This window comes from Branchiostoma lanceolatum, chromosome 5, assembly GCF_035083965.1.
Source record: "Branchiostoma lanceolatum isolate klBraLanc5 chromosome 5, klBraLanc5.hap2, whole genome shotgun sequence".
NCBI classification, from domain to species: Eukaryota; Metazoa; Chordata; class Leptocardii; order Amphioxiformes; family Branchiostomatidae; genus Branchiostoma; species Branchiostoma lanceolatum.
In genome coordinates, this window is record NC_089726.1 from 13,144,397 (window position 1) to 13,171,643 (window position 27,247).

Genomic DNA, 27,247 nt, shown 5'->3' on the forward strand with positions numbered 1-27,247 from the left:
CTCCCCCCTGGCTTGAGTGTCCCAGTCTGTCCGGTGAGCGAGCGGCACTATTTACTCAGTACTGCTACATACTTGTTCCAAGTACACCAGGGGGAAAGTACGGGATGACAGAAGGGGTCAGGTTGGAAGGTCTCATCACTCTCTCCAAGTAAAATCCTGGGGCAGGTCCTCCTCACAGGCAGATGAAAAAGTTCAGCAGGGATTGAGAGGGTGCTTGCTGTCAGTGGCCCTAAGCGGCAGAAACTCTGGCACAGACAAGATCTCCCTGGGGATAGTGCAACAGGCTGTAATTACTCCAACAAAGGCCTCCCGCCAGGCAGCATTGCACAGGCACACACTTTCCAGACTGGTGCAGGGGGGACTGGGAGAGGAGGGGGCACATCCAGTGGCTTGTGCTGTTTTAAGCAGATTAACATGATTTTACCATCTGGCTCTGCTTACAAATGCATGACTCTCGTAGGCACAAAGGACCATGGGTAAATTATGCAAAATTCCCACTACCTCATAGGCTCTCAACAAATAAGGGTGTCCCGGCTGGCCTTAAAGGCACATTGCAGAATGTCTTGTAATTCAGAGGTTAAAAGGTTTCAAAATGTTTTCCTTTACAGTAAACTGCAGCCTTTGAAGGGTGGCAAAAAGCAGCAGCTGACGATAAGCAAAAATTGCCCCAAGAACAAATAAGGATACTTTACATGAGCGGCACATTTGAAAGAGGCCTGGTAACCGGAGGAGGATGGCTGGCGGTGCCTTACACAGCCTAAGATCATTGTTCTATTGCATGTTAACAAGTCTTTTCAATCAACCACTCTCCAGCACGCCTTATCTGATGAAGTTCCAAATGTTACACGAAGCTTTACAGCCACCAAAGTCTTGTTTGTAAAACAAACTGGTGGAAGACGTCCGCCGTAATCTCCACGTGGGTCGGGCTCCCGCTGAGATTTATCGCCTCCCGTCTACGAAGCTGATACGGCGCACCGAGCGAAGATTTCTTCTCAGGAAGTCAGCACACACGCAAAACGTCTTAATAAGAGTGGGGCGATCGCAGGCGCTTCCTGTTTTGCCTCCTTCACTCATGTTTACCCTCGGCAACCCGCCAGCAAACACCTGAGTAAGAAACAGCACAAACAAGCAACTTCCGCAGCGCCGCTTTATCAACAGTCACGTATAGAGACACCTGATTATCCCGCTATTAAAACGGCTTCGTGTATAAACAGGCGGGGTTGATACTGTGTACCTGCCAGTTATTTAGCATTGTCAAGGATGGTTAGAGTGTGGGGATTGCAAACAGGAGGGGTAATTTTCCCAGCCAATGACTATCTCTAAACTTCTTTATAAATCAGTCACTCAGACAGTGTGCTGACAAGATTATGAACGGGACGCCTACCATGTCCAGTTAAGACTCTTCCAGTCTCCCTGTCAACAAGTGTGCCTCATCACTTCCTGTTCTTCTGTCTTCCTGCCATGAATTTTCCAATTAAGTCTGCTCCTGACAGCTCGTTGAAAAGAACCCCATATTTGTTTTTTTCTTGAGGTGTCTTTAACTAGTGTCCCTAACATCCGTTGTCCCCACAAACTGACATACACTTCCTGAGCATACCCTTTAATAACAGCTGGAATGGAAGACCTTCCCTGCCACTTGTCACCTGTGTCCTCCTGCTCTGATATTGACATGTACTGGATATATCTGGTTGGCTCGCATTGATGTTATTGGTTTAATTTAGCGGGGTTCCAACAAGGACAACATCCAATAACCTGCACAGCTTGAATAACTGTCAAAGATCGTCCAATTCCTCCTTCCTGTTTGTCAAAGACATCGATATTGCTCCAGGATTGGATTCAAACTAAGTTGGAGAGATGTGGCCACTGCGGGTCCATATTTGCGGGCTGTGAACAATTAAAACCCTTTCATCTGACATGCCTTGGGTTTCTCTCTTTACTTACCGCACGTGTGCCCTTATAGGAAATGGGAACTCGGCATTATTAAGGAAGGAAAACCAAAACAAGCTGGACATCCTTGTGGAGGACAGCCAAATTAGATGTTGAATTACTGGACTGTTTACCAAACATCCAACTATTCTTGCGCAAAATTTGTCTCTACACAAAAATACGAGCTGCGACATCCGTGAAAAATTTGAAGTTTTGTGTATCGTTGACACAGGTGTAGTGAGGTTTATTTTCTAGTCATGTACCTTTCTAGAAAATGTCAAAAATTAAAGGATGATGTTTTTACAAGGCGGGATACATCAGGCATAGTGAAGGTGGGAAATTGCAATCCAAGTATTGACACCTTGATTGTTTTGCCACAAACACTGTGGCTTGCTGAGATCCTGCAGAAGGTGGTGTTCCAATGTTGCCATGAGTCAGATGTAAGCTAATTATCTTTGGAAGATGGGGATGGGGAGAAATATGCCGCTCTCTCGTGCGGACCACACGCATTCAGGTAACAGTCTTCACTTCCGTCAACCACAAATCTTTCTGCCTCTACCTACAGCAGCCAAAACGATCATCCCTGTCAGATAGTTATTAAAATCCACTCAGGAAGTGTTTTTGATTTCAAGTTGTTCAATTGTGCTATCTCCCAAAGGTCCAAATCTGGACTACTTACAAGGTTCACTCATTTGAATTGAAATCAAATCACACACTTAGTCAGGTGTGTAGTCCCGAATGTGCAACCACTGTGTCTGTTGTAACAAGGCGACAGAAATAGCTCAGACATTGTGGTTTGTCGCTTCACTAAACTTGACCTGACAAGTCCATAGCCAGGCAGCCATACTGACTAACTTTCTTTCTTATTCAAAGATATGCTTGCCATTTCTTATACATTCTTTCAAACAATGCTTGCTCAGGATGTAATGTGTGTCGTCATAAGATAATCATATATCTACAGTTTATTCTTGAGTCCTCAAATCGAGTCCTCTAGACTAAGGAAAGGCTGTTCCCTCAGGCCAAGGTAGCCACACTTATTAAACTGCAGTATTTCACATAGCTGTCTAATAGTTAGCAATCACTCACACCTGCAACAAAACTCTCCTTGTGAAGAACCAAATGATGAAAATAATGGACTTAAGTCTTATTGACTCTGACATCAAAGAACAATTTTCCGCTTTGTCGCCTGCAAAGTCCAGCTAGCTTTAGTGGCCTGAATTCTTTCCCTAATGTGTTCTATCCCAAACATTGTGAGAGGGAAGCCATGAGGAATGCGAAGTTACAAAGCCACAAAATACAAACGTTTTAATGACTTATTACTTAAAGTTAAACACACTTATTGGATGCATTGACCAGAATGTTCAAAGAACACAAAGGGACAATGGCACATTGAAGTCATGATGGTGAAAGATGGCGAACATTGAAGTTTTTAGAGGATTAGTAGAAAACACAAGCCAAAATTGAATGTTTTTTCAATCTACAATAGCAAAACATTGGAAAGGATTCCTTGTTAATGTTAAACACTGGTTGGGACAATAAAAGAAAGGGACAATGACATAATGCTGACAGATGCAAAACATAACAGGTGTTCCCTGCATTCCCAGCATTGGTAGTAAGTACAGTACAAATAGTTTCCCTAATAACCTAGAGAGTGCTTTTTCATGCAGTTGTATTGACTGTGTCTATGAAAAGGGACACAGAGAATGGTCACAATAGATAGGTTACATGTACTGTGTTTATACATTGGCAACACAAAAGACTGCTACTTAGTGAAGTCATGCATTCGTATTGCCTGCAAGGAAGAAATTTCTCTTTCGAGCCATCTATAGGAATGGGTGAACAAGAGCTTCTAAAGGACTTGATAGATGCATTGCAAACAGTTCATGTCAAAGGGAAAGCTAGAGTCAGAAAATTACATTTTTTGCTGGCTTTGCAATAACAACTTTTCAATGAATAAGTGAAGACATTAATGTGTATAAGCAAAACTGTACAAGCATGTGTGAGTAAAATCTGTTTCTTTCCACTCCAGGAGTCCAAGGACATTTCTCAGCTGACCAGGCTTCCAGACACAATAGCAGGTCGCTGTATTGCCTCAGGAAGTATGCATTATTACATGGCATGTCTGACACACACATGATTGCGCATAAAGTGATGTAATTGTCCGAGAGGTGATTATTATGACAGCAGTGCCCTCCGCGTTCCTCAGATGCAGGTGGTGAAATAACAACATCCTCCGTAACACAGCCATTGCAGCCGGAAATTGCGGCCCTGCGCGTTACGTCAGCCCTTCACGCAATTGCGTCCAATGGACTTGATGAACGTTTTTCCTTACCCGAGGACAACTTCAAAACAAACAAGAAGTGCTTCTGGCTTCTGTTCCCAGGCCTAATTTGATATTGTTGAAGATTTGTAAACATTGTTCCAGAAGGGCAGCCGGAAAGGTTCAAAAGGCTGATACTGTACAAATCAGTGGGAAAATTGTCAGATTTCAAGTACTTTGGCAATTCGTGTTATTCTTGAGACCCCTGGAAAAATAAATAAGACACCTGATCAGGCTGGGGCATTGTGCAATCAAGGAGACAAAGAATAAGCTGCTGTATTGATACCTTGTGAAGTGAAAAGTCGGTGGGGCAAGTTAAACAATGGCCAGCTACTGGAATAAAGGGCAGGCGGCAAGTTCTAACAAGCAGGACTCTCCCCTGGCTGTAACTCAACATACTGGCAAAGGATACACAGAGGGGAACATAAACATTCAACACAGATTACAGTTTGGCTCCCAACTTCAAATAAATAAGGAGAAGTGGGGGTGACTTTGAACAGTAGGGCGTGTGTGAGTGACAGTTGTAACAAGAATGAACTACATATGGCGGTCCATGTAAGCATAGATTCTTATCGCCACAGACGTGATATCACGCAGGGTATACTACTTGCTATCACTCTTGTGCAGTTTTGACTCTTGGCCAGGGAAAAAAGTGCTCTCCATTAAACAGCATGTCAGACATGGTAGTGAACAAGATAACATAGAAACCTTTAACATTGTCAGCATTAGCATTGTTTGAATTGTACGATCGATAAGCTAAAGTCCCACACATCAAGTCAATGAAAAAGCATGTCTGCATTTCTAAGTAATAGCCTTTGGTAAATAACTCTAAAAGATGGAAATGCAGCAGGTTTTGCCAACATGAACTGTCAATACGTGTCCTTGGGAATCAATATTACGACTGATCTGTCTGCATCCCGCCCAGGTCATGACCTTGAAGTCTCCTCAATGGCGGACCTGAATGAGAAACTATTGGACCCCTCAGCTGTGTTGTAGCGTACACCCTACCCCCCTGTTTACAGAAGACACTTCCCTCAGACAGAAACACCAGTCCTTTCAAGACCATCAGTCATGGGGGGGTCTAGAACGACTTTCACCTGTGGTTGGCACTCTTTACACGGTTGTGCTCCATTTGAATTGCGGGCAGTTAGCCCACAGAACAGACAATGGGAAGTATGTGCAACATGTGTCAAATGCAGTGGCATTCTTTGTGCTGGCAGCGGCGTGTTTTAGCAACTTGAAAATGGGGACGGGACCTGAGCATAGAACCAACTTGGCACTGGGTTAGCTCGGGAGGTGGGAATCTGTTTTGTACCTATCTACACATATTTACCAAACCTACCCCAATGTCTAGACGATGTCTGCAGAGTGTTAGCTTTGCCACAGACTTTGCCAGATAAAATGGCTAAGATATACTGCACGTCCACCCTCAATCAACTTTCTGAAATGGACTCTCAGACCAGGCTGGGCTTTCATGAAGGGGTCAGCCTGTGACCCTGTGTCAAAGGTCAAGTGCCAGAGATCAAGGTACAAGAAAGACATGTTTGTGGACACTCTGAGAAAAAGGAAGCCCAATCCATTATATCCACAAGTCAACTGTCTAGAATACAATGGGTACGCTAACGAACTTGGCAGGTGTCTAACGGTCAGCAAAACAAACCATTTTTCCGTTTTGTTACTGTGGCTTTCTAGATGCCAGTAATTTCAAATCTAAGAGGAAAAAAAGCAAAACACCTGCACTTGTATATTGTTCCCAGGGGAGGCAGCAGCAATGTGCACGAACTCTATTGTGATAGTTAACAGCTATAAATTTGTAAAGGAAACCACCTCTGGGAATATATTGAGAGTCTGAAAACTTCTTTTCTACATTATTTCAACAGCAGAATTCAAGCGTTCTAAGAATACTGTAGAAGGGAGAATCTAAACAGAGGTAGAATGACCTTGCCCCTTGTCAAGTCGTCAGCTACCCAATGATGAATGACCCTAATTGTAGGCAATGACTTGTAGTATGCACAGCACAGTCCTGTGCAAACTTCCTACCACCATCTTGGAAGGAGGCAATTTCTTAAGTGTGCGGTATACCACTACAACCCTTACTATACACCTTGTTGAAAACAGGTCCTTGGGGATGCATCTATAATAGAAGCATATCAAGAGGGGTACGCATTATTGTACCCATAGACTTGGATACATGTCTTTTCATGGACTTGTATACTTGTGACACACTAGCGCTAATCTTTGGAACACAGAATAGTCTTATTGCGTCTATAAAAACATTTTACAATGTCTGTAGCTTTATCTACACACTGGTATATAGACCTGCTGACAATGGCGAGTGGTTCACCCCTTAGCTCTTTAAGTGGATGAATCACACAAACACCTGCGCCAGGAAACACCTTGAAGTGTTGTGATGACCCAGAAGACTTGGTTAAGTAGTTCTTTAGGGCCGGAAATTTTGTTATGGCTGCCCGGAATCAACACCTCACAAATCAGAAGTGCCTGCCTGTCATCAAACAGTGTTTACCTCAGGGTTGCAGAGTTTGATATACTGGTTTGAAGGTATATTGTCCACACTTGTGGTTCACCAATGTACATGCTACTTAGACAGCTAATCTATGTTCAAAAGAGCTTGTACAAGTGTTACATACAGTGTCACCCATGTCAAAGTTGCTCCAGGAACTTTTTATTCGCACAGAACACTTGGGTCTTATTGCAGTGAAATGGGGCCATTGACCGCAGTCTGGCATTGCTACATGTGTCTATCTGGAGATTTATAACCCCCAAAATAAAACATGTAAACTTTGTGTTGTGTTCATTTGACAACTGTTCCAGCCACTCTTCACCAATAGAGAAACAAACAATAGCTACTACATTTGTCTGAAAAGGGTGTTTCTTGAAATCATTGTTACATGGTTGTCTTTTTTCTGACGACGTTTCTGAAATTGGGTGCATCAATTGTTAGGTCCGCAACACTGGAGTTTCCCACCGAAATCAATTGAAATATTTTGATATGAAATGTTGAGGAGGAGCCAGGGTAATTATCTATCCTTTTAAAGAGATGTGTCCAGCCTGGAGTAATTGCGTGGGAAACGAAACCTATCTTCAAGTACTTTATTCAGCGTCCGTCATCTGAGGGACATCACAGATCCACATAAAGAATTCGGATTCATCCTCGAGTGCCCAATATGTCACAGGAACAATGAGCAACATGCGATTCAAACAGAAAGGGAGATTCTTAAGAGGCAGTTTAATTGAGCTATTCTCTATCAGGCATACCTGCCCCTGGGCTGTAGGTTCTGCCCTGTGTAATACAAGATTTTGTCTGGCACTAATTGCTTCATCTACCAAAACTGTACTAAAAGGGGCTTATTGCAGTAAAGATTACTTGAGCACACTAGCATAACATGTTGTTAAAGAGTTGACTTTGTCAGTTATGAATTCAAATGATATCTACTGTGCGCGTGAATCTTTAATTGTGATATTTGCATGAAACCGAGAATAGAAAGAACCTCTGTGATTCAGATAAGTGCAGTTTCCTCGACGCCTGCCAGGTGGCAGTATGTTATACAATATTGCTACCTAAGTGTATTTTTCTGCACTACAAACGGGACAATTCTTTCACTGATAAAATTGGCTTTCTGACAGATGAGAGGAGGCAAATCCTTTTTTCCACCTTTTGATCATTGCCTAGTCAGGTGGCACAAATGTATTTCCCCAACTACTATCAAAGGCATCAGGAACACACCAGCACCTTTTGAAGTGCTTCAGGCAGAATAGGCTTCTGATTAGTTTGTCTGCATACAAGCGAGGTAGATCTTTATCTACCTTATCCCTGCTCCCATCACTGGGACAACACACAAGCCTCACAGGTGCCTTGTTTCATCTTCTAACAAGAAAAGATGCCTTCTGTTGTGATAATTGTCCTGCCAGGGGACAAGGGTGAGGCTAAACAATATTAACAAGCCTAGAAACGGACACCTCTCTGGAGATACGCGTGGGTTTGCCTTGTTTGTGATGACAATAAAGTAATCCTCTTCAGCCACATTTCAACCTCTTTGGGAACACAAAGCAAAGAGAGGCTGGCTGTTTTTCTATGCTTTTAAGGGTGGTTTCTTTAGTTGCCTTTGTCCTTAAGGCACCTTTACACGAATTGTCAAAACAAGACAAATTTCCCACAGATGTCACAACTGTCTAACTTACGGACGCATAACACCTGGATGGGGACATCACCTGTGCAAAATACGCACACCGTGCCACAATGACGCAGATTCTGTCCCCCTACAAAAGCCTGTATCCCTGACCTTTGTCGGCAGGTTACTTTGGTTATTTCACTCCATTCAGCAGCTTCCAATGCAACATTTCTCCTCACTGACAGAGGACAGGAGGACAACTCAAGCAAGACAAAACTCTAAAGTGATCCCTAGAGCCCTTCGATTCAAGCCCCATGTTGCCTTAAGGAAAATGCATTCATCAATTGAATGTTCCCCACAAAAGAAATTTCCTCCCAGGCCCTTCAACTCCCAGTTATCCATGACCAGACTAATATATTGGCTTTTGGAAGGTTTCCGCCACAAAATTTAATTTCCTACAGAGAACCTGTGTTACAAATTTCCCCCTAGTCCTGAGGTTAGTGTGGTGGGCGTGGCTGCAGTTATTCCCAACCACATATTACATCTTGTGTAGTCAATTATGTTGGTGTTCGAAACTGTGTGTCAGCATATAAAGGCTAGGTAGGATTTACTGGAACAGGTAAACTAAGGCTGGTTTCACATCTGTCATTTCTGGCAACAAAAATACAATCATCGTAAAATAAAATAATATGTGATATAAATACAAGAAAGGGACAAACATTTGCAAGGTTTTCTATGGATGTAAAGGCCATTTTATTTGACAGATATTATTGTGTACCACATTTTAGGACAACTTCACCATTGATATGAAGCCACGACAGACCATGACTTTTTACCCTTTATTACAAAGGCGTATGCCAACATTTACAAAGCCATAATGGCTGGGGCAAAGCCTTTAATGATCACCCAGGTCATGAACGTCGGGTGCCCCGGTCACGACCCCGTGTCTCCTGTCCACCAGACAAAGGCACACACCTTTGTACAGGTGTGCCCAGGTGACAGCAGACAAACGTTGTCTCTCACCTGTCGGGCGTGTGAGCGGAGCAGGGAAGATGGATGACCGAGAAGATTGCGGGTAACCCCTGCCCCCTCCTGATGCTTAACAAACATCGCTGCCACATTCCACCTGGACCGCAGGCAGGTGTGGGGGACAAAGGGACCCTTTCAGTGAAAGTGGGAAAGTGCGATACAGAATCTGACCGGAGCAAACAATGCTGGCACACCTCTGCCCACGTGCCTGGTACAACCTGTGTGGAGGCGACCAAGGAAGAGTGATGTGCTGGGAAAAAAAGGACTAAGACAAACAGACATTATTTCCTGACTTTGTTTTGAACACACCAAACAGTTGTCAAGGCATGAATCACTTCCAAGTGAAACAAATCCCACCGTAATGACAACTGCAAATATTCTGCCAAAGCTTTTCCCATTGAGACCTCTAAATCTCCTCTTCATGCTGACACCAGTGACAAAAAACATCTTTGCAGAGCAAACCTGTCAGGAAATGACAGAAACAACTTAAGACATAAGAGAGTAATTTTGTCATCACTGGAACGACAATGCTGGGCATGAGTAAAAAGCTTCGCAAACGCAGTTCGGAGGAGAAAGGGATGACAAGCTTGGACTATTCCACAGACAGTGACCAGATACGGAGATGCTGTATCGTTTTCTCCTAATGCAAGCCATTCAGCAAACAAAAAACAGACTACAGCTGCTCGGGCAGCACCAAACTTAAGTCCTTGTGTTTACCTAAGCAAAGGTGGTTAGTAACGTGCTGGGTCTGGTTCGAGATGAGAGATGGGTTTCAACACCCAATTTCGGATGGACCAATGGAGAGATGGATGGATGCATGGCTCCTCTCACAATGCCAAAATCAACACCCAACACAGACCAAACATCCCTCAACTGTGAAATTCATGTCTTCCACAAAGCCAAGCACCAACTGTCTGATTGAGCTGTCAATCATTGCCATCCACAATGGCAGCTGTGGAGCACCAGTTGGATGATGAAATTCCGAAACGTGCCCATTTACGGCAACCCAAGTGGGACCTGTTTCTCTCTCTGCGTGCCTCCGCTAAACCTGAAGAGAAACCATCAGAACGACACCGCGTGTGCCAGCTGGTTAGAATCCATCCTCAACCAGCCTCTGTTGGTCACAGAAAGCCTTTAATCAGCCAAGAGTCCACGTTAGCCATAAGAGACAAGGTTGAGAAATAACACATGGCAGTTATACGACATCCCTTCAGTCATCTCTGCACGCCAACCGGAAACAACACCTGATATCCCCAGCACTACTTTTGAATAGATTAGCAAAAATCCAATGGAAACCTCCATTCTTACTTTAAAGGATTTGAAACCAATATAACACCTCGGCTCAGTACTGAAGACACCTGCAATTTGTCTCCTGAAGAGGCTTCTCAGACAAACCCATCAATCCTAACCAATTAGCACAGACAAGAGTGATTCTCCCCAACCATGAGTGAGCCACATGACAGACGAAAGTCACTAACAACATAGGGAAATTTATGGCTGGAACAACACAGGATTTAGAGTGCAAATAACAGTACAATTATACATTCATCCATCACCCATCTTTTATTCTTTCACAACAGCATAACAAATATGTTTTCATCTCTGTAAGACAGCCTTTGAAAGGCTGACAGCTTCATAGGATAAATCATTGAGAATTTGATGACTTTCCGAGCTAAATAATCAGATTTTAAGCTACAAGTAATCCCTTTAGCAATGAGCATATTTGTCTTTCTTCCAAACAAATCAAATTTCTATGTGGCAGCAAAAAACACGTGAGAGTCATTAAAACGTAATGATGAAAATTTACAACATTGACATTTCTCATGTTCGTGCGTGTGTGTGCTTGTTTTGTGGAGGAATGGTTGCCCTTAGATCATGTGCAAGGCATGTGAAATGTCAGAAGAAAACTAACTGATGGGAAAGTCCTAGAGACCATAACCACAGACAAAGCAAAGTTGTAAAACTATCCCTTAGTGATTGCAATTTCCTTTGATCTCCTGTAACAGTATGGTTTTAGCTTACCCCGGATCAGGAGTGGGGTGGTGCCCTAGGCAACGCAAAAAGCTTTGGTTAAGTAGACTCTTTGTCCAAGTAAAGCCCCTGGTTTTCTCCCAGTGATGGGTGCCTCCTGACTGATATGTTCCAGAAAAAGCAATTGTCACTTGAGAAAAGAAAGTCACCAACAGTTTACTTTGATTTCCACATGAGGAGCGCATGCCCGGCCCCCAGTGGTCAGCAGCTCGGGGCTTTGATGTGCGGCTACAAGAACAACTGGCTCTGGACAAAATTCCCTCACACAAATTTGGCACCAGGAAATTTGGGGTCCCTTTGTGCAGCTCCTGCTTGCACCTCTTTTATCTCTCCTTTTGCAGACTTGCCGGTCCAAAACGGCAGCGCGTGTGGAGGAAGAAAGGGAGCCTACATGTAAACAGTTTACTTTGCTCCACAGTTGATCTGGTGCTGTACAAAAAGGCCACTCATCCTCAACGTTTGAAGCCACCGAGAGTAACAAAGATGGCCCAACACAAATAAGGTCAGCTCAAAAACTGCACACAAACACATCACGGCCTGCACTGGAAACAGGGAAAACTTTATGCAATTGATAATCCAACCATAAAATATGCATGGTGCAGGTGATCACTTTTGAAATGATACATTTGGCTAGATTCATATGTTTCTCATCAATTGAACAGACTGATCGTTGCTATAGCAATGGTATTTTTGGTGACATCATCTTCTTTGGTGAGAACTCTCCTTTTCCGACGTTTCCAGCCCCTAATTTTTATCATGCTTGCACAAGAACAAGGGATGAGAGGATCTGATGATCTCTCCTTTCAGGGTCAGTCTCGTAAAATGTGTCAAGTACATGACTTCACAATGACAGTTTTAATCTCGTTATAGATACTATCCTTCCACAGTCCAACATTGTGGGAAAAGCACATACGAGGAAGTAGGCTATAGGTTGAACCAGGAACACATGGTTACAAGATAGGTCTGTGATTTCAATAACAAAGGAATAGCACTCTCTGCTTGATAACATAATCAGCCAAATGTAGCTACCGAGGAAAAATTCCTCAACATATTTGAATACCATATTTCTCCTCACAGTAGCACCGGCAACACTTCATATTAATATTACGCTTTGTTCTCCAAAAAAGAGCCCTTCATATGAAGAGATCAAAGACATAGAGATTTGATTATACAAAATTACGGTACCTACAAAGCATTACTTTTCATCCTATCATCTTTTTCATTGCATAACGAGAGAGAGAGAGATGATTTTGTCGTAGAAATGTAGCCGATTTCTATCCACCTACCTCACTGCCACACACGTTTCCCATAGTGATGTACTTGACAGGTGAAGAGGAGAAGAAAGAAGGCCTCTCAAGATGTTGTGCAAACAGCAAGGTTCTTGGAAGGGAAGTGGTGGAATGTCTCAAGACAAGGCCAGCACACTTAGTGGAAGGATGCGTGACAACAGCGCTACCGGGTAGAAGCTTGTCTGTCGTGCATGCACTTGATGCCTCCTCAACCGCATGTCATGTGGTTAGTGTCCCTGCCCACTTCTGGGTTTTGTTCCTGGGCGACTGACTTTACTCCTATTCTCCCTGGAGACTTGCCATGCTAAACAGATACCACAGTTCCTGGTCTCGCTTGGTTAACTACACACCATAATGAGATTTCTATTGATGAGGCGTGTGGCTCTCAACTTTCACTTGCTTTCTAATTGCGGGTGAGTCAACATGTAATTGGGGAAAACTTTTATCACAGGCAGCACCTTGGGCGCTTCTGAGACTGCGCCCGCTGAAAATTTAGATGCGATTTGTGGCAAAACAGATTTTAATTGATGAATCTGTAAGTGCTTGAGGACGCCATCCATTACGAGCTGTCATGTCCCTGGCTGATCTAATTCAATTGGACAATAGGATTCCCCAGCGAAGATTCCCCAGTCCCATTGATACATGGTAGAGCGGCGCTTATCGCTCGTCCCAACCATCGTCCGATAGGATTCCGGTAACAGGTAAACCCGGAGTTCGCTCACTCCATCACCCGCGTGTCACTCGACCCTGCGGGATTGCGGCAGAGGGTCAGCAATGGACCAGAGAATTCGCCCTGATCTCTTGATGCATAATTTTCGTATCATCATGCAAGGGATCGTCTCAGCTAGTGGTCTCACTGGTAGGGAGGAGATAGCACTTTAAGGATGACTGCTGTCAGAGAGCGGGCAGAGATGCTGGAGGTGGTTTGGGGAGGGGGGCTCCTTGTCCCCTCACATTGGCAGGCATGGCGAGACAAATTACCTGCTAAAATTCTATAGCAGGTGTGGAAGGCTTTAAGTTTCGGCCATGGATAATATCATTTGGGAAAGCAAACAAGTGAGGGGAAGTGCTGGCTGACAGCACAAGACCTTTTGTTCTGTGTGGTTAGGTGGCAGCCTGGCGAACTGGTGACCCCTGAGGCTGGGGAACATCTTTCATCCACTGAAGCGTACAGACAAGTAGATGAGAGTTCTTCAGATCTGGATCAGAGCGGCAAAGTTCAAAGGGGCTCGGATGCCCTCATCATCAGCAATAGGAGGATCACTCCTATCTGTTTTCCTTGCTGCGTGGCCACTGATAACTCATGGCTAATTGAAACTAATGCTGATTTTCACAGAAATTTGTTACCATCAAAGGCAGCCATGTTCGTTCCAAGTAAAACTGTAATGCAAAAGCCTCCAGTGTTACTAGTAAAACCATTTAGACAAATTTTCGTGCTCTAAGAGTCATCAGACAGAAAGTTTAATAGCGCCAGAAGAAGTACAAAAGGGCAAAGCCAGTCTCTCAAGTACAATGCCAGACATCTATCTAGGAAAAAAATAATCTAATACCTTCCCTTAAACTTTATGTTGAGCCTGTGAACTCCTTTACATAGTGTACCTTCAGTTAATCATATTTGGGATGTTTGATAGAATTATGCTTCTCCAGAAGTAATAGGCATTACATCAGGGGGCACAATCGTGTGTTGATGCAATCATTTTGTCTACAAAGGTATCAAAAAGACATCACATAGGTATTGTTCAGACTTAGAGGTTAGGATATAATGACAGACCAACAGGGATATTCACAAAAAGTGGTATATCAAAGTTTAAAAGGTTTCCAACTACCTACATCCAACCTACTTACTTTAATCCATCAAAAGGGGCAAACAAAATTCCACACACGTGCAACGATAAAAGCATAAGCGCATTTTCCTACCCGAAGCACGAAATACCCCACACGTGCACGATATGCCAAAAACGATAAGCCACAAAGAACAGCAATGGAAGAAGACAGCACGGAAGAGGTGGCCGCTGAGCTGCTAATTCTTAGTAATTGTGCTTTTTTGTTTGTGGGTGTCAGGCCATCGATCATGGGGGCGGCATGTCAGGCCGCTTGGATGTCCTCCTCAAAACCAACTGCCCTCTCTGACACCTAAAACCAACCAGCAGCCCCTCATTTCACCCCATTGCCTCAACAACTGCTACATCAAAACAACACGAAAATCAAATTATGATTGGTAACAGATACAGTGAGTGCCAAGCCATGCTGGGTTGGTGTCTCCATGACCAATCTGTCAGACTAATTTGTCCAACAAACTTTCCCTTCACAGTCCCCTGTAAGTTGGGACATTTCCTTGATTGCTTTTCCTCAGAGAGACGTTGAGCGGATAGATTTAGACAAATTTCCATCAAAGCTCTGCCTACCATTTGCTGGAAAGACTGTAATGCGATTTCTGGCGAGCTCTTGTCACAGAAATGATGGATGACCTCCAGATAGATCAAGGGCAAATTGAATTATTAATAAAAAATGCCCTATCTTGTATTATAGTGAGATCTGGCCAGCCTAACTCTCCATTTATCATCGCCATTATTTCATTATTGCGACAGGACTCAAGCCGGGACCTGGGACGAACGTAGCACAAAGGGATCCCAGCTCGCACTTGATCGTTCAAAACCGTTTACTGCAGCGCCTATTAGGGCGGTATTTCCTAATTAGAGGATTGGCAGATGGGAAATGAACTTCAAACAAAGTCATAAGCGATTATGGAGGGGATTCGTCACACAATAGGCAGTGTGAGGATTACTGGAAGCGTGATTTGTTTGGACTTTAGTCATCATTTGACAGACTGGGCAACCCCTTCTTTGACCAGTAGCTATCAGTATTCCGAAATGAGGGTGTCGGAAAAAGGGAAATTAAGAACAGGCTTTGCACATGGATGAGAGAAAAGTAAATAAGATGAAAAAGAAGATAGCCATGCTAGTGATTATGAACCTATTATAGAGAAATGATAGTAAAAGAGATAGGTGGGTAAAATGATGGAAAAGGCATTGCCTATTCATAGCTTTCAGGGTTTGAGGAAGAGATAAAGCGGCAAAGACGATACCAGTCAAGATAGTACTCATATAGAAAGCGGATTATGAGAGGAATAAATGGGCTGCCCTACATTTCTATAGCCCATAGCTAGATGGTCCTGCTCCATGGAGCAAAATTGCCACAGTGCATGACAAATGGAAGATCCCAATTCAGGGTTGGTTTGAACTGTACAGAAGAGCCCCCTTGTGATCATTATCTGTACTGCAGTATTTACTATCAGTTGTCCAGGTCAAATCATCACAGGGGACAGGAATTGATTGCTCTCCCACAAAATTCCTTTCATACTGCATTTTCTTTGATCCAGTGATGAAAACCACTTGTCTATTGCGAGAAAGAAAACAGAGAAAATTGTTTGCAGGCCAGTTCTTTAGAGGCAATGGCAATGATGAAATAATACCTCCAAAAAATTACTTTTTAACTTCCTAAGAAATGATATTTATTGTAAAAGTTAGTTAGAAAGTCTAAGGTAAGATTGACCATTTTTTTCTATTTCATCATTTGTAAGGGATGTTGATCTTGCCATAAAAAACAACACATATACCATCTTCAGTACCTAGACGTAGTTCCCATAAAGCACAAAAGAGTGACTCATTCTAAATTCCCTCCTCAAAATTTTCCTTTCTGTACAGCTAACATTCCGCAAGTCAGAGATGAAAGCTGCGTGAAGCTGAGCTATTTCCCCCTCAACGGACCACTTCAACATCTGCAATTCCTCACAGCGCGAGTCGTGTGTTCACTATTCCCCAGCAGCAGCCCAGGGAAATCCCATCGCTGAAGGACGATGACTTCAGGGATAAAAACCAAAGTGCGGAAGTGAGGAGTACAGAATTCCTGCCTTCCACTCCAATTAGCCGTACAGTCCATCACATGGTGAGGACCTGTCCTGGCAAATTAAGGAAGGCTGCCTTGTCAAATCTTGGGGATTTGGGGCTTTAAACCTGAGCAGACATAGGCGCCAACCTACCAACTGCGAAAATCAGCTCCAAATCAGCGGACATTATGACTTTACACCTGTAGGATTTAGTTTATTTGGAATATCCTGGTATAGGAAGTTGGGGTGGCTAAAGGAATTATGAGGTGTATAGTGAAAACAGGCACAAATTATTCTACTTAAGCTTAACAGCTACATCTTAAATATTTTGAACAAGACATTCCTGAGATTCCCTCAGACTCCCCTTAACCAACAGATGTACATGGGAACATCCTCGATCAACCATTCATAGTAGTAGTTTTATAAGGAGGGCCATAAAGATGTTTCTATCATACCTTACCTTTCCTTACCTCTTAGCACTGTCATTGTACACTTGCAGTTATCAAAATACCCATTAACAGCTCTCAATAACCATTGACAGGTCTTTGGATAAACTCCAACTTGACCCAGCAGGCATAGCGTCCTGTCTACTGCCAAAGTCAACCCTGCACTAACCAATACCAAATGGCCTGGAGTCCAACAAATATTCACAGTTTTTACTTACACTGTGACGAGTTACCAAGGTTTAAAAACAACCAGTAAGTGCTTGGGTACGCTTTATGGGAAGAGAAAGCGTGCTCCAGACAAATCTAAACAGCAGTGATAAGAAAAGCACACTTGTACTGATGTTCCCCTGTGGCCCCACCCTAGTGGTAATGAACTCCAAATGTATAACTTCGCCGGCTTAACAGGGGGGGGGGGGGTAATCACTGCTGGACTGTTGGCAAAAATGATCCCACAAGCAGGAACCTCAACATTCTGAAGGTTAACTTGTGCACAATTACCTGTACATTTATGAGCCTCTTAATACTAAATTTTAGAGGCTCATGAAGTTCGAATTTGACCGAATAGAAAATAGGCTATGAAGAAATGGATTCTAAATAAAAATTGCCTTGTTTTGGGTTTTTCATTTTCAATATCATGGGAAACATTGTATCATTCCAAAAGGCTAGTTGAACAATGTGTTTCTCATAATGTAGCCAATCAAGTGCTTACAGAAAGTGTAATTTATCAGTGCAAGGACCTGACAAAAAATGTCTCTATCAGGCTTTAGGCCCTAGAGGGAAGACCTTGGCCTTATAATAGTTTTAGTAGTTGCTGCTACTGACAGCAACCTTATGTCAGAGTCATGCCTGTAAACATTTACCTGAAATCTTAATACATACAGACATACAACTCTGAACTCCACTAACCCTTCACTGTTGGTTCAACATGAGTTATGGTATACTTGGACTTTGGAGGACGACCAAATCTTGCCAACTGGCAATGTTTGATGGTTGCTATGGCAAAAGGTTAGCTTGAGAGATCATATTTGGGCGGTATATATTCACAGAGTGTTTGCAGTCTATACTGTTTTCTTTTCTAACATAGCAGTTAAAACATGTACCTAGTAGAAAGGTATGCACACTCGCACATGCACAGGAATATTCACTTCCCTGTTCGTTCAGACTTACCTATTTCTCATCCAGCTATTGTATCTACACCATGCCCACACTAGCCCAGTTTCCATCAGCATTTCAACAACATTTATCACATATCTTAGCAATCTATGCAATAGTTACTCCCTCTGACTTCTAATAAACAAACACTGTTGAAGTCAGCAGTCATGATTGTGCTGAGCTGTTTCTATGGTCCCAGCTGCCTTGTGTCAAACCCTGCAGTGTGAAATTACCAGGGTTTGATTTTCCCAGATTGTCCCTAAAGCTTCCGCTCATACTGGAAACCCTGATATCAAACTTCCTCCAAAATATGAACTGTAAATTCAGAGGAAACAAGCAAGACAGGGTCCTTTCGCTAAATCAGTCAAGACAAGGAATGAAGTTTTTTTCTTTAATTTTTCCCCTAATTCAAACAGACATATGCATATGATGCTAGGGGAAGATATTGAATTAACACAATATCCCTCACAAAATACAATCAAGATTATGAAGGAAATCTCTTCACTCACCCCTTGGAAGATCTGTATGGAACAGTCCATGGTAATTGACCTAAATAGCCCACAAAACTAGAACATTTCCCATACCACGTTCCCAGTTACAACATATAATGCGGTCTTATTGCCACCACACTTTCAGGACATTGGGCCAAGAATTCTGCCTTGTTAGCAAACCCCTTCCTCATCAATGTTAGTTCTACAGTTTAGGATCAACCATCTTGGTATCTCCCATCTACAGCATTCTTTCCATGTCTTCCTTCTCTGTTCAATGAACTTTCCACATAGCAATGGCCAAACCCCCCTCCCCTGGTATGTGGCCCATACTTTGCTTACCTTCTCCAGCTGAGAAGCCATGGCCTGGACAACAGGAGTTGGGAGGACTGCAAAGTGACTCCAGGTGCCAGGCACCTTGGTTACAGTAAAAGGGCGTGGGAGGGCTTAGCAACAGATGTCAGGTGCCAGACATGTCTCAGAACAGACTTTAGGTACCAGACACTGCTGTTAGCTGGCAATCATAGAACAGGCTCTGTGAGAGCATGTAGGTGTCTCTAGGTACTAGACACCGGTGGGATGCTTTCAAAACAGCCTCTCAAGATGTCAGGAGGTCTAGAGACTAGACATACAGTCTCTCATCAGACTTCTTAGGACCAAATTGCTACCAGCAAGCCAGATTCTCTGATTGTACAGAGGTTTCTAATTGGCCTACAAGAAATGCTTTCAAATGGCATGACCAAAAGACCTTGTCCTCTGATAGGATGATGTAACCTCTACGGAACCAGAGAATGAAAATCAAACAACACTATACCACAACTATCATTTGCTACCTTGTGCATGTATATTCAGGTTTCCTTTAAACATTGCATAGAACACCTTGGGTACATACATGTATACTACTACCATATTGTTAAAGAACCGACAAGAGTTGAAGTTCTCAAACAAACACTGACAGAAACACTCATTAGGTCCCAAATATCAACAGAGAACTGGACTAAGTTGCCACAATGGTTATTTTTCTTTCAACCTTCCACAACTTGCCTTTCATTTCATGTTTAGTCTTTTAGACTTGAAGGTCATCAGTTCAAGGATGTCTGGTGTGCTGGCTTCAACATTTTCTACAGGAAGATTCTGTTACATTCTCAATTTACCCTTAATCTGCCAACTTAAAAGGTCATCTACTTTATAAAACTCATTACCACTTACACGCCCCCTTCATACACTAGAGAGCCCGCAAAGAGATAAGGCCAAAACATAATACACAGAAAGCTTTAGCTAACACTCAAAGGTGTTGACCAGCTCTTAGTGTATCAGACTTGGGTCTTGAACCTCTAAAGTACCGGGCTTTGATATTGCCGACATGCCACATGGCAAAGGCTGTTGGGCCTCTCCACCTCCTCTTTCTGAAGTCTGTGTACAGAAAAGGAGCAGACTTAAAATACACAGAATGTCACCGGTTGGTCGGCCTGACACAGAAGTCGCCACGGGAGACAGTTTCGTGCACCCGGTACCTATGCTGCATTCGTAAGTGGCGGCACTTCCTACTGGACTGTGCATTGCTGTTGGAGATTTTTGTTTCCTTGCTTTAGCCTTTCCAGGGTCAAGTAGAGCTGTCTGCTATCCGAATGATTAATAAGATGATAGTAATCTTCCGTCTAAAAGTTTGAAATTCGTTATAAAAGGTCATATTTCACAATTTTGGGACTTTTGATGAAATGATATGACTTGTTGGCTCCAGTGACATTCCCCAGGTACAGCCATGTTAAGGCAAGTTCAAATCCTAGATTAGCGAGAGACCAAGTCCAAAGGCTTTGCAGGGTTTTTGTGGACTTCATAAAGAAACCTAACACCTTAGCAGAAAATCCCGTTGGCGTTGGACTGATTTATCGGCCAAAAAACAGCAATACACAGCAACTTTATCGCATTTCCCGCCACTTCAAAGGACTTGAGGGTTTCAAGGGCACTGTTGAAATCACATGAGGCAGCCTCCTTGCCTGCCCTTCTGTCTACTTCCCTATCTTCGATACACCAAAAGCTCATTACGGCCAGACCAGATAGGCTCCAATTGGAAAACAACTGGCCCCTATTGGCCCGATAAGGGTCCACTCGGTAAACACGCTTAATAATGACTTTCCTGTCCTCGTCAGGGATGCTTGGCGCTGCATATCAAGTCAAGTTCAAAAGTCAAACTTGTTGAAGCTAAGAGAGACTATAGAGGGAGACATATTCTTTCAGCAAACTAGCGAAATGTCAACAATGGAGTCTGAACGCTGCTGGGCAGAGGACCCTTGGGATACATGTGGAACTGCCCTGGGGTCAGCAGCGCATGATGAAAGGCTGGGGACAACAGGTGAAGATGTTCATATTACTTTCATAGGAACTCCCTATGATACACGATATATTCAATCCATTTATGCTTAATTAATAGGGCAGGGTGGGACGTTTACTCTAAAGTTACCTTACTGGTCAGTTTATTTTTCTGAAACTGCTTTTATGAAACTGAAGTCGACTTCAAAGGAACTGGAAATATGCATAGAAAGCTAGCTTGATGTAATGAATACACAGAGATTAGGTTATGATCTGATATGGACCTTTTCATTCCATTCCAAAATGTGTTCCTTACTTGCCTACTACTGTACATTATCAACACCATTTTAAAGCTGGTTGCAGGGTACAGAACCAAACCAACACTCCAAAAATGCCTGACCGCCATTCATAACACCTTTGCTACACCCATAGGCCCAGAAATACCACCTGACAGAAAGGGTTGTGCAGCAGCTAATGGAGCACCTGGGAGACCCACCTGTCCACAAAACATCCTTCTGCCAGGTGTCGCCACCTACCTTACTACAGCTGTACTTCTGCCAACAGGAAAATGTGGCGTCCTGAACAGCAAATATATAGTGTAGCACTATTCAACAGTTACATTTCTGTGCTGGTTTAGGACATCAGCGCATGTCTAAGCTACTTCAATTTTTCACTTGTTTCTTAAATTTCAACATCGACATAAAATTATTGCAATGGAAAATAGCCATGAACGGATGCATCTCTGTGAGTATGACAATAGACTGATATGGTTCTATCCATATGATAATGATGATCTATTGATACTGTAGTTTACTGGAGACAAATCTAGTATTACACCAGCCTGAGCTGAGATGCATTTTCATATCATACATCACGACACATTTCATGGTTAATACACTGCTAACAATGGAAGATAATTACTTCCTTCTGAGGTATCAAATTGCTGGCCATAGAAGCAGAAGGGGCTGATCTCAACTCCACCCTTTACGTGATCAGGCATCATCCATGCAGTTGAGTGTTCCTCAGACAGAAATAATCTTAAAGTAATATGTTCTATCTGAATGTTGGAAATCTTCATGTGCAAATCACCTTCGCCAAGAAGGTAATGTTCTATGTATGTATCTTATATTGGTGTTCTTGCTTGACAGAGTTTAAGTAATATTGCTGATTTGTGTACTATTTGTTCTTCTACTTCTTCTGTCCCTGACCCTTGCATGTCCCCTCCACCCCTGGCCGGCCAGGTGCCTGTCTGTCTGGAGTGGGGCGTTGAGTTGTCTCCTCTTGAGTGAAGTAAGTTGAGAGTTCAACACTTAAAGTCGGCACTACAAAGGTTGCCCAGCTCACCTCTCGGACAGCAACCAGTCAAAGGTCCCCAAAGATCATCATGATTTTGCAATAATGACTCTTGTGATCACTTTTCAACAAGGCACCATTTAAGTAACTTGTTCTCCTAGAGAATGACCTAATAGCATATTTTTTCCGTTTTCTTTCTAATTTCAATAGAAAGTATTAAGTATTAAAGCTTTGAAAGCAATCTCTATATTCTAAGTAATATACCCACCGTCATCCTCACGAAGTCATCAATGGTTTAGTCTATCCAAACTTGCACCGAAGGCCATCCCCTCTACACAGTTGGCAGGTCAAAAAGACCTGTAAACACCATTGTTCAGAAAAGTAATGTCTACATTTTGGGGGGCAGTGGACACCCGCAAATTGCTTTTCTACTGATTTTAGATGATATCGAATCAGGACACTAAAGTAAAAGGGCAAGGGAGAAAACATATTACCAACGATCAGGTCTCAAATAGAACAAAGGTGTTTTCTTAACAGAGATATGAAATGAAAGATAAACAGTTCAGGTGAGGGGATGTTTCACCTACAATTGAAACCTGCTTTTGGTCCAATCACTCTGTAATATCCTCCAGATGGTCCTATGGTTACAAGATTCTGTCATTCAATGGACTCATTGAGTACATGTAACCTAGATCTTGTCAGCTTGCAATAATGGTAAAATTACAACAGGGTAAAAGATCGTTATCCGAATCTTCAGAGGCTATGTATTGTCTTCTGAACATCTTATCTTACCCTAAATGTATGCTTCGGTGTTATGGAGCATTTAATTTTTCCGCTTGGAATGAGAAAAATACTGCATTCATATACTAAGCCACTTAGTACCAGGGGCATATACATATACATCACTTCTCACAGACGTATTCCTAATGGGATTTAATTCATTTTCAGAATAATTTCCATATTCAATGCAAAAATTTAACAAAATGTTTTGCATATTTTCGTAGATTTTTATGCTCTGCTTTTCCACAACATAATGCCTGCCAGATAACATAGAAAACCTGGCAGGTGTATTTATAGGGGTGGGATTTGTAACAATTCCAAACAGGAAAATGCTAATTAAAATCCCAAAGGGCCTCTCCAGCTTTTAGTAATTAGATGGAGCAACAAAATTATCTGTTCCTTGTCTGTCTCCACCCATGTCTACAAGTACTAATTGCGGAAAATCACCTGAAACATCAGGGATAAAAGGCACCGACAGGTGACAAGGATCCAGGGGATCAAAGGTGTCAGGTAAGAAATCAATTTGCACTGATTTAACACACCTGAGTCAGGAGGTATCACATGAAGGGTTGTGATACATTTCTGTGATACATAATCAGTAACATGCTGGGAAAATCAGAATGCAGGCCATTAGAAGTTTTCTCTTGTTTGTGTTCCTTGCATCATTCTGAAAAATGTGATGGGTTAGGGTATAAAATTGTTCTGACACTTCCTTTTACACAAGTTCAGAACACATGCTAAATAGATTTATAAAAGTTATTTGGCAAGCTATTTTTCTGTGTTTTTTTTGGGGGGGGGGGCTTTTCCCCCCAACATTTGCCGTCAAAAAAAAGCATGTATCTATCATATACATTTTTTGCCTACCACAATCAGTCGCTATTTAATGTATCCAAATTAGCAGTTTCTCTAAGTTGTTTTACTGTTGCATTTTTAGAAGAAAAACGAAGTCCTCACATTACTTTGATTACAGTAATTTCTACAGTGGGTCAGAACATTTGTATCCTGTGTTTTTCAAACAAAGGGACTCCCGATGTGATCTTAATCATACACCTGAATCCCTGTCCACTGAGAAAAGACAGTCAATGAAAACAAGGCCTTGAAATTATTTTCTGTTCAAATCAATTTTCCCCATTTGTGTTTTTGTCCTTTAGGAATACTCGGTTTGAGATGCTCTTTTGAACTGATTACTAACAAATATTTACAGCTTGACTCACATTTTTTAAATGTTGAATGAGATGGATATACTGTGTGAGTAACACATCCTGTCACCTTTGTTTTTGTCACTGACTTGCCTCCATTCTCATCATTGGGACATGTTGACATACAAGAATACCTGTAATTTCCTGGTACACAAAATACACCAGGACAACAACAGGAAATGAATTTTTCAGTCTCCAAGAGAAGCTTGCTTTTTTTACCCCCAGGGTTTAAAATCCAGTTTGATGGATAGAACAGGGTCAGCACCTCTCCTATCCAATCTAATGTTACAGACGCCCTTCTGTCAAACCCAATGTCCATTTCCTGTTCTTTGATTACAAAATGCCACAGGTAATAATGATTACAGCTAACCCTTTGTCAGCAGGCCATGGGGCATCACCTGTGAGACCCATTCTCTTTCATCAGTGAAAAAGAACATGATTATCACTTTGTATAATCCACCCACAGGCATTTCCCTTTACTGCATGTGTTCTTCCATTCTGTTGCATTGAGAAAAATACATGTCATTTGGAATTTTTTTATTTATTTTCATTTTGCCATGAGGTACATTTTCTGACTTTTTGTTGTAGATTTTTGTGCTGTCCCACACAGACTACAACATACTTTTGCTACTTAAGTCTGCTAGAAATCTTAAAGTCACACTATGAATGATACTCAATGTTTGTCAAAAAAGGTAGCAGTTTATATTTACATGTCTGAATTTTTCTGCAGCTCAGACTGTCAGAGAGGTGTGATAGGTTAGAACAGGTCACTGGACTCTAATCATCACCTTTTGCTCCTGTCACCTGCCTATTAGCCATCTAAACACCTCTATCTCTGCACTAATTGTCCAGCAAACAATAGACCCCATACAGACAATATGGATACCTGTCATATTCACCCGCACATCCGTCAAAACTGACAGATGATGGGCTACAAACAAGCACTTCACCAACTCGTGGGAGGTCGTTTGAACCACAAGGGGGGGTCGTTCTATAGTTCATTCTCCTGTGAAAAGTTTACTTTAACCCTATATAATCTTTGTGGCATATGATGATGAGTTACCCTTTGTGCCCCCAATGAAACAAGCAACACAATAGCAAAAGCAAACAAGTAGTATCTGCAACACGGTATCACATTCAGTCATAAATTCTGTGCATGCCTAATTCTAAATGAACAATATGGACCATGTTTGCCTGTCCTGTTGTTCCAACAGCTCCTTACTACCTTAGATAGGTATTTGGCTTGATGCCAGGGGCAGTTAGGAAGGCAAGAACCAGAGCATAAGGAGATCGTGCTGAGCTCAATTTCTAGGTAAACAAATTAACATTTTTGTCCAAACTTATGTCCTTGGGGTGTCCTTTTGAATGCAGACAAACAGGTCTATTCAGCATTACATTCCAAGAATGGATGAGAGCTATCAGGAACTTTGCATTCTTACCTAGGGGTCTTTTTATTGGGGCGTTTTGCAAGGGCATCGCTTAGGGTTAGTTTTAGACACACACACCTATTGTCAGGTACTCAGCTGATAAATGACAGGTAGGTTGCCAAATTGCTTCCCACCTTTTTCTCGGAATGGCCAGAAGAGTCTACTTATCACTGACCAGAACGTCACCGTCCGTTCTGTGTAAATGTTTCCACAGTCTCGGGAAGTACACTACTAACAGACCATACAGGATTACAGGGATTACACAAGGAGACAACACAGCATACAGAATGATTGAGATGGGAAAAGTGGAACAGACCAACAAAAGAGAAGGACAAGAGTAACATAGAAATGTAGAGCAGAAGAGAAAAGAAACATTGAGGAGAAATGGAGGGAAGATGAGAAGAAGAAAGGGAGGAGATGGACAGAGAGCAAGGGGGAATAGAAAGGAGGGAATGGAAGGTCAGAAAAGATTAGGTACGGTTTCACAACCTTGGTGTACATAATCGTTTCTTTGTACCAAAGGACCATGTTATCCCCTTTACATCAACCCTTCCACAGGTCACCAGTTGCAAATGACATGCCAGCCCAGTTTGGGTACCAGGCCATCTCGTATGGTCCCTTCAGCCTTGATGCAGCCTACATTCAACCCGTGTAACCTGGTACCCACCAGCAGACAGGCTATGCACTGTCTAGTCCCAGTGCTTTACGCACATGTCATGCAACCTGCAACCTTGTAAACAGCTGCAATGTAAACTGACCTGGTGCTATCTGGGGTCAACGTCCTAGGGTGGACAATAGCATGCTGAACTGCTTTACAACACGATTTACCAGCAAGTATGACAATGTAATAAAGGATATAAAGCATTTAAATCTTTCCACTCCAGACATACATCAACAACAGCCTTTGTACAATATCTCATTATTAACGTAGGGAATGAATAGTAATACTGTCATACATGTGTACATTAAGTCAACAACAGAAAACGTGCAAGTTAAGGTACTTGGATGTGTCCCTAAATCTGGCCAAGGTCCAGCAATCAGGTAATAACCTGTTTTACCTGTCGTGTCAAGGTGGCAATAAATCAGCTCCCCGCTCACCTTGTAAACAATCGCTCAGCACCTTAATCCAACCATACAAGTGATCTGTGACTGTGTTTTCTGCCATTTGCGTCATTGTCTGAAGGCTGAAGTTTCATCTCACACCAAAGGAAAGTCAACTAATCCAAGTAGCTAGAATTTTAACTGTTAAAGATATGATTTACAGTAGACCATTGTATGAGATCGGCAACATAATTCCTTCAACATAAGGCAGGTAAAAGTTATGAAAAAGATACTAACAAAAGAATCTCCTGAACATTTCACTTGCTACACTCGTGTACCACTTACAAATTGCCTATGGTGTTCTTAGAACTGTATTGTTATTGCTCGTTTTAGCGACGTTGATACAAGAAAAAACAAACAGTGTAAATACCACAAAGGACTTTAAAAGCACCTTCAAGTAAAACACCTGGGCATGGCAGCCTTTCAACATGCTGATGCCA

General features: G+C 42.4%; 1 protein-coding gene and 1 long non-coding RNA gene across 2 annotated transcripts in view; one reads left to right on the forward strand and one right to left on the reverse strand.

The window, feature by feature from the left end:
- Window positions 1–27,247, reverse strand: part of LOC136435247 (E3 ubiquitin-protein ligase PDZRN3-B-like) — an 80,292-nt gene that overhangs the window by 31,313 nt on the left and 21,732 nt on the right. The window lies entirely within an intron of this gene.
- Window positions 20,373–21,800, forward strand: LOC136435249 (uncharacterized). The gene is made up of 2 exons (XR_010755819.1): window positions 20,373–21,050; window positions 21,440–21,800. It is a non-coding gene; the product is annotated as an uncharacterized lncRNA (long non-coding RNA).